The sequence below is a fragment of the Watersipora subatra genome, chromosome 1 (genome assembly GCF_963576615.1).
Source record: "Watersipora subatra chromosome 1, tzWatSuba1.1, whole genome shotgun sequence".
Classification (NCBI taxonomy): Eukaryota; Metazoa; Bryozoa; class Gymnolaemata; order Cheilostomatida; family Watersiporidae; genus Watersipora; species Watersipora subatra.
The window spans coordinates 42,253,295-42,262,370 of record NC_088708.1 but is presented as its reverse complement, the minus strand read 5'-3'; positions in this window follow the sequence as shown (position 1 = coordinate 42,262,370).

The following is a 9,076-nucleotide window of genomic DNA, read 5'->3' as shown; positions in this document are numbered from 1 at the left end:
TAAAACCGCTCTCACTCCCTCTCCTCCTCTTCAGTCGCTCAAGCAATTGTTTTATTGGTCCTTATACCTGATATATCAATATCAATACCTAATTCTGGTAGATTATTCAGAGTTCCAGAGCTAATAATATCACTTGATAACATTTGAATGCGGTGTACCTCGGTACATTACACAACATTTCGGCACAACAGGATAACCTTGCTTGGTTATTTATTTATAAAAATGTCACGTTCCTAGTTTAGTATCATCCCTTTCCACCAATTTGTACTATCACTTATATTCACACTGAGTGTATTTAGATATGGTACAATTACATACATGCGCACCGAACACATCTTTAGATTTGGTACCGTAGTTCATATAAATTTAGCATCCTTTTAAGTCAATCACCTTAACATCTTTGATTTTGAATAAAATCAACTTGGGAAGCCCGCTGGTCACCAACTAATAGCTATAGTGTATTGCATGAATGACCATCGTGTTGCAATTACTGCGCTGTTGGCTATCTATAGATTTACGCAATACTAACAACTACAATACTAACATTTCTGAAGATCACTTTAACACCTACAAACTTTATTTTATAATTTTTTAACTAGTGGTAGACTTGCCATTAGCTCAGTTATCTCCCCATATGAGTATGTGAACACCCACGCAAGTTTTCTGTGTATACCCAAGTTTTCTGGCACTTTCTCATAGGAAATGAGCTGCAACAGCTATGGTATTGTTGCTACAGTAGGTCATAGCACTCAGCCATATTTGTTGCAGTAGTTCCACTATCCAAGTATAGAGAAGCAATTACTAATGAGAGAGCTTAAGCTAGGAATACTTGTTGACCAAACACTATAGACTTCTCCATAGGTCGAAGAGTTTATCTCCCTTCACCACTTGTAAGCCACAAGGTTTATCACATCGTGAGAGGCAGTCTGGACATGAGCTATCGGCAGGGTGAGACAATCCTCACCCTTTATGCGTGTCCAACCGGTAGTGAGCAAGCGATAAGTCCATCTGGCTGTAGAGATGTACTTAGTACGATTGGTCTAATACAATTTGGACCAAAAACCTTTAGTCTATTCGCTGATTCGTCTAATATACCATTTAGTCTATTGGCTGATTCGTCTAATATACCATTTAGTCTATTGGCTGATTCGTCTAATAGACCATTTAGTCTATTCGCTGATTCATCCAATATACCATTTAGTCTATTGGCTGATTCGTCCAATATACCATTTAGTCTATTGGCTGATTCGTCTAAAGTTGATGCAAAGACAAGGATAGACTGTTTTATAAGCACTCACCACATCTTCACTAGCTAGAAGCGGGAAGAAGATTGCCCTCCAATACACCCTTCTCCATATCTATTTAGCTTTTCCTTAGCTTTCTTAATAAGCTGAGAAAGCTACATAATCCTGCAAGTCTGTGTGAGAGGCTTTGCCTTCTAAAGCCTATCTGGCTTCCTTAGCCAAAGTTCCTGTAACATAGTCAGGCGCGCGAGAGACGCCTGCAGATACAACACGTAGACATAAGAAAACTTAAATCAGAGACTTGTATTTAGTGCACAAAAGTTAAAATAACAAAAATTTTATAGTACAAAAAAACTTAAAATACAAAAAAAAGAAGAGAAAAATTTAACATGATGAGCAATATTAAAATTACCGTATACTGCTAACTCAAAGTTTTAGACCCTATATGCCAGTGCTCATAGATACTCTAAATATCATTATTGTCTGTTTCCAAAAACAGTGTGCAATGTAAACAGCCAGATGCAGCAAGTTTTTCCTGGTTTGGGTAACAGTTTGGGTAGCACAGTTACACACACAAGACACTCCAGTTTGGGTAGCACAGTTACACACACAAGACACTCCAGTTTGGGTAGCACAGTTACACACACAGGAGACTCCATTTTGGGTAGCACAGTTGCACACACAGGACACTCCAGTTTGGGTAGCACAGTTACACACAGGACACTCCAGTTTGGGTAGGTCAGTTACACACACAAGACACTCCAGTTTGGGTAGCACAGTTACACACACAAGACACTCCAGTTTGGGTAGCACAGTTACACACACAGAAGACTCCATTTTGGGTAGCACAGTTGCACACACAGGACACTCCAGTTTGGGTAGCACAGTTACACACAGGACACTCCAGTTTGGGTAGGTCAGTTGCACACACAGGAGACTCCAGTTTGGGTAGCTCAGTTGCACACAAGAGACTCCAGTTTGGGTAGCTCAGTTGCACACACAGGACACTCCAGTTTGGGTAGGTCAGTTGCACACAGGATACTCTAGTTTGGGTAGCTCAGTTGCACACAGGAGACTCCAGTTTGGGTAGCACAGTTACACACAGGACACTCCAGTTTGGGTAGGTCAGTTGCACACACAGGAGACTCCAGTTTGGGTAGCTCAGTTGCACACAAGAGACTCCAGTTTGGGTAGCTCAGTTGCACACACAAGAGACTCCGTTTGGGTAGCTCAGTTGCACACACAAGAGACTCCAGTTTGGGTAGCACAGTTGCACACAGGACACTACAGTTTGGGTAGCACAGTTGCACACACAGGAGACTCCAGTTTGGGTAGCACAGTTACACACACAGGAGACTCCATTTTGGGTAGCACAGTTACACACACAGGACACTCCAGTTTGGGTAGCACAGTTACACACACAAGACACTCCAGTTTGGGTAGCACAGTTACACACACAGGAGACTCCATTTTGGGTAGCACAGTTGCACACACAGGACACTCCAGTTTGGGTAGCACAGTTACACACAGGACACTCCAGTTTGGGTAGGTCAGTTACACACACAAGACACTCCAGTTTGGGTAGCACAGTTACACACACAAGACACTCCAGTTTGGGTAGCACAGTTACACACACAGGAGACTCCATTTTGGGTAGCACAGTTGCACACACAGGACACTCCAGTTTGGGTAGCACAGTTACACACAGGACACTCCAGTTTGGGTAGGTCAGTTGCACACACAGGAGACTCCAGTTTGGGTAGCTCAGTTGCACACAAGAGACTCTAGTTTGGGTAGCTCAGTTGCACACAGGAGACTCCAGTTTGGGTAGCACAGTTACACACAGGACACTCCAGTTTGGGTAGGTCAGTTGCACACACAGGAGACTCCAGTTTGGGTAGCTCAGTTGCACACAAGAGACTCCAGTTTGGGTAGCTCAGTTGCACACACAAGAGACTCCGTTTGGGTAGCTCAGTTGCACACACAAGAGACTCCAGTTTGGGTAGCACAGTTGCACACAGGACACTCCAGTTTGGGTAGCACAGTTGCACACACAGGAGACTCCAGTTTGGGTAGCACAGTTACACACACAGGAGACTCCATTTTGGGTAGCACAGTTACACACACAGGAGACTCCATTTTGGGTAGCACAGTTGCACACACAGGACACTCCAGTTTGGGTAGCACAGTTACACACAGGACACTCCAGTTTGGGTAGGTCAGTTGCACACACAGGAGACTCCAGTTTGGGTAGCTCAGTTGCACACAAGAGACTCCAGTTTGGGTAGCTCAGTTGCACACACAGGACACTCCAGTTTGGGTAGGTCAGTTGCACACAGGACACTCTAGTTTGGGTAGCACAGTTGCACACACAGGAGACTCCATTTTGGGTAGCACAGTTGCACACACAGGACACTCCAGTTTGGGTAGCACAGTTACACACAGGACACTCCAGTTTGGGTAGGTCAGTTGCACACACAGGAGACTCCAGTTTGGGTAGCTCAGTTGCACACAAGAGACTCCAGTTTGGGTAGCTCAGTTGCACACACAAGACACTCCAGTTTGGGTAGCACAGTTACACACACAGGAGACTCCATTTTGGGTAGCACAGTTGCACACACAGGACACTCCAGTTTGGGTAGCACAGTTACACACAGGACACTCCAGTTTGGGTAGCACAGTTGCACACACAGGAGACTCCAGTTTGGGTAGCTCAGTTGCACACACAGGAGACTCCAGTTTGGGTAGCACAGTTGCACACACAGGAGACTCCAGTTTGGGTAGCTCAGTTGCACACACAAGAGACTCCAGTTTGGGTAGCACAGTTGCACACAGGACATTCCAGTTTGAGTAGCACAGTTGCACACACAAGAGACTCCGTTTGGGTAGCTCAGTTGCACACACAAGAGACTCCAGTTTGGGTAGCACAGTTGCACACAGGACACTCCAGTTTGGGTAGCACAGTTGCACACACAGGAGACTCCAGTTTGGGTAGCACAGTTACACACACAGGAGACTCCATTTTGGGTAGCACAGTTACACACACAGGAGACTCCATTTTGGGTAGCACAGTTGCACACACAGGACACTCCAGTTTGGGTAGCACAGTTACACACAGGACACTCCAGTTTGGGTAGGTCAGTTGCACACACAGGAGACTCCAGTTTGGGTAGCTCAGTTGCACACAAGAGACTCCAGTTTGGGTAGCTCAGTTGCACACACAGGACACTCCAGTTTGGGTAGGTCAGTTGCACACAGGACACTCTAGTTTGGGTAGCACAGTTGCACACACAGGAGACTCCATTTTGGGTAGCACAGTTGCACACACAGGACACTCCAGTTTGGGTAGCACAGTTACACACAGGACACTCCAGTTTGGGTAGGTCAGTTGCACACACAGGAGACTCCAGTTTGGGTAGCTCAGTTGCACACAAGAGACTCCAGTTTGGGTAGCTCAGTTGCACACACAAGACACTCCAGTTTGGGTAGCACAGTTACACACACAGGAGACTCCATTTTGGGTAGCACAGTTGCACACACAGGACACTCCAGTTTGGGTAGCACAGTTACACACAGGACACTCCAGTTTGGGTAGCACAGTTGCACACACAGGAGACTCCAGTTTGGGTAGCTCAGTTGCACACACAGGAGACTCCAGTTTGGGTAGCACAGTTGCACACACAGGAGACTCCAGTTTGGGTAGCTCAGTTGCACACACAAGAGACTCCAGTTTGGGTAGCACAGTTGCACACAGGACATTCCAGTTTGAGTAGCACAGTTGCACACAGGACACTCCAGTTTGGGTAGCACAGTTGCACACACAGGAGACTCCAGTTTGGGTAGCTCAGTTGCACACAAGAGACTCCAGTTTGGGTAGCACAGTTGCACACACAAGACACTCCAGTTTGGGTAGCACAGTTGCACACAGGACACTCCAGTTTGGGTAGCACAGTTGCACACACAGGAGACTCCAGTTTGGGTAGCACAGTTGCACACACAGGAGACTCCAGTTTGGGTAGCTCAGTTGCACACACAAGAGACTCCAGTTTGGGTAGCACAGTTGCACACAGGACATTCCAGTTTGGGTAGCACAGTTGCACACAGGACACTCCAGTTTGGGTAGCACAGTTGCACACACAGGAGACTCCAGTTTGGGTAGCACAGTTACACACACAGGAGACTCCAGTTTGGGTAGCACAGTTGCACACACAGGAGACTCCAGTTTGGGTAGCTCAGTTGCACACACAAGAGACTCCAGTTTGGGTAGCACAGTTGCACACAGGACATTCCAGTTTGGGTAGCACAGTTGCACACAGGACACTCCAGTTTGGGTAGCACAGTTGCACACACAGGAGACTCCAGTTTGGGTAGCGCAGTTACACACACAGGAGACTCCAGTTTAGGTAGCACAGTTGCACACAGGACTCTCCTATTTGGGTAGCTCAGTTGCACACACAGGAGACTCCAGTTTGGCACAAACTAAATTTACTGGTAATTAGATCAATAGTATATTTTGTTGAGTTATTTTTCAGACCAGTTGTACCATTAGACGAGTTGGTTTTAGACCAATTGTACTATTAGGCGAGTTGGTTTTAGATGAATTAACTTTGGACCTATTAAGATTGGACTAATCATTGTAAGACCAGTTGTTTGGGACCAGTTGGGACGGCCAGCAGAGTATGCATAGTTTACAATATTTAGAGAACCAGAGAAGATCCAGTTTGTGACTACTCTGCTCAGTCTGCTGGTTTTAGGGTCAGCAGAGCTTATGTATTCTTAAAAACCAAGATAACTGTACATAACCTCAATTTCAGGACAGAGTGAAATAAATGTTTACATTAGCTAAGAAAATTTGATGCAGTTCGTAATGCGTGCATTTAGCTGGGTGGCACCATTGCACCCTCTGCCTTCTTAATACTACAATTGTGAGTCTTATAGACTTTTTACTAATGTTTGTAGACTTGATGATAACATTGCACATATTCAAGAAACTATATACCAAAGTGACCATTACAAAAAAATCATAACTGTACATTGATGTCACGGACGCCCAGATGTAAAATGCATTACAATCGCAGTAAATATTTGCCTGGATATCTATGTAGTTGCATTAGAAATGCATTAGAAGTGCAGTACCAGTACTAACTAATAAGCATGTTGCAGCCATGCAGTATAATTGCATTACACACTGTTATTACTGTACAGTACACAGTATACATGCAGCATAATTGCATTACACACTGTTATTACTGTACAGTACACAGTATACATGCAGCATAATTGCATTACACACTGTTATTACTGTACAGTACACAGTATACATGCAGCATAATTGCATTACACACTGTTATTACTGTACAGTACACAGTATACATGCAACATAATTGCATTACACACTGTTATTACTGTACATTACACAGTATACATGCAACATAACTATTTTCTAATGCGCAGTAAGCAGCCTTGGTGCAGAGGCATTATTGCCTATTGCACAGTATGCAGTGCTATATGTAGTAGGAACTTTGCATTCCACTGTATATACTTGCACGGTACATTTTCATAAAAACTCAATCAGAATCAAGCATTGAGTTGACTTAGTTGTGATCACAGTACAATTGCAAGATATGAATTCTGCTCAAACTTGAGTATGAGTAGGCAAACACAGTGGTCACAATTACCATGTTGTATATGGCTGAAAATAAAAATCTACAACAGTTTTAATAATTAATTACACTGAAAATACTATACAGTGATCACTATTTCATCGATTGAAATGGTGATAATGCCTGACTTCCTATTCTGAAACGATATCGGAGTTAGGGCACAAAATCATTAGCTTGCTGAATATTGCATCTGGCAATTTTGTACAAAGCAGTACAGATGCTTGGAAAGTCAGCAGTGTCAGTCAACCTACAGTATCAACTTCTCACTAATGCGCAGCTGCAGTATACATGCAGTTTCAAGTTTTGAGAAATGCTCTTTCCCGGTATGCATGAATTGCAAAGTTTCAGGTAATTTGTCATGAAAGTAAATGCGCAGTAGATAGTAGTGGGCGATTGCAGTAGGAGTGCGAGTGCATTATATGTCTACTGCGCATTAGAAAGTTGAAATGCACTGTAAAATTACTGAGTACTGCACTACAAAGACACAGTACACTTCTAACACTTCACAACAATGTATATATGCTCAACATCATATACTAGCATACAGCTGCATATGTAATTCTGCATATTACATCTTCTACCAGCATATAGCCGCATATATGTAGTTCTGCATATTACATCTTCTACTAGCATATAGCTGCATATGTAATTCTGCATATTACATCTTCTACCACCATATAGCTGCATATGTAATTCTGCATATTACATCTTCTACCAGCATATAGTCGCATATATGTAGTTCTGCATATTACATCTTCTACTAGCATATAGCTGCATATGTTGTTCTGCATATTACATTTTCTACCAGCATATAGCTGCATATGTAATTCTACATATTACATCTTCTACCAGCATATAGCTGCATATGTAATTCTACATATTACATCTTCTACCAGCATATAGCTGCATATGTAATTCTGCATATTACATCTTCTACCACCATATAGCTGCATATGTAATTCTGCATATTACATCTTCTACCAGCATATAGTCGCATATATGTAGTTCTGCATATTACATCTAAAACTAGCATATAGCTGCATATGTTGTTCTGCATATTACATTTTCTACCAGCATATAGCTGCATATGTAATTCTGCATATTACATTTTCTACCAGCATATAGCTGCATATGTAATTCTGCATATTACATCTTCTACCAGCATATAGTCGCATATATGTAGTTCTGCATATTACATCTTCTACTAGCATATAGCCGCATATGTTGTTCTGCATATTACATTTTCTACCAGCACATAGCTGCATATGTAATTCTGCATATTACATCTTCTACCACCATATAGCTGCATATGTAATTCTGCATATTACATCTTCTACCAGCATATAGTCGCATATATGTAGTTCTGCATATTACATCTTCTACTAGCATATAGCTGCATATGTAATTCTACATATTACATCTTCTACCAGCATATAGCTGCATATGTAACTCTACATATTACATGTTGGCAAGTAATCTCACGCTAGTCATTTTCAGCTTATTTTTGCTGACACACCAGGAGAACCCCTTTCATCAGAGAAACCTGTATATTCATGTTATCTCAAGGATCCATTCAGCATATGACAAGCAATCAAATCCTGTATTACAACTTTTTTCGATGGCCTTTCTCGACATCAATTGCTATCACCTGTTTACTCATGCTCTGTACGCTTAAGAAGGATGCATGCACAGATAGTAGGTGTTATCCATAAGCACCTTGATTCCTTATCGCAGCCGTTACGCCCTGAGAACAACCCGCACCGTATGTTTGTGAATTACGTGTAAATATCGTTTATCTGATGTCGTGATGTAGTCTACTTATCAAGAGGCATATAAAAGACTGATTTCAGTGAGCTACAAGCCATTGAGCATTTCTCGCCTTCCCTGGAAGCCTTTCTCACATCAGCCATGGTGAGCGCAAAATCATTATTCTTTTAGCGAAGTTAAGTGAATTTTTCCACAATTATTTATATTGAACCTGTCTGTATTGCAGCTAATGTTGTTTTGCTTAAAGCAGTTTTGTCATTTGGTTACATTGACGGCTTACAATCACAAGTTTGCCGGTTCAAGCCCAGTTGGTGGTATCATTTTGTAAAGGTTGGCTATCAACCTTTCACTTAGGTCTTAGTGCTGGCACAAGAAATTCATCTATAATGTGTGTATGGCTGG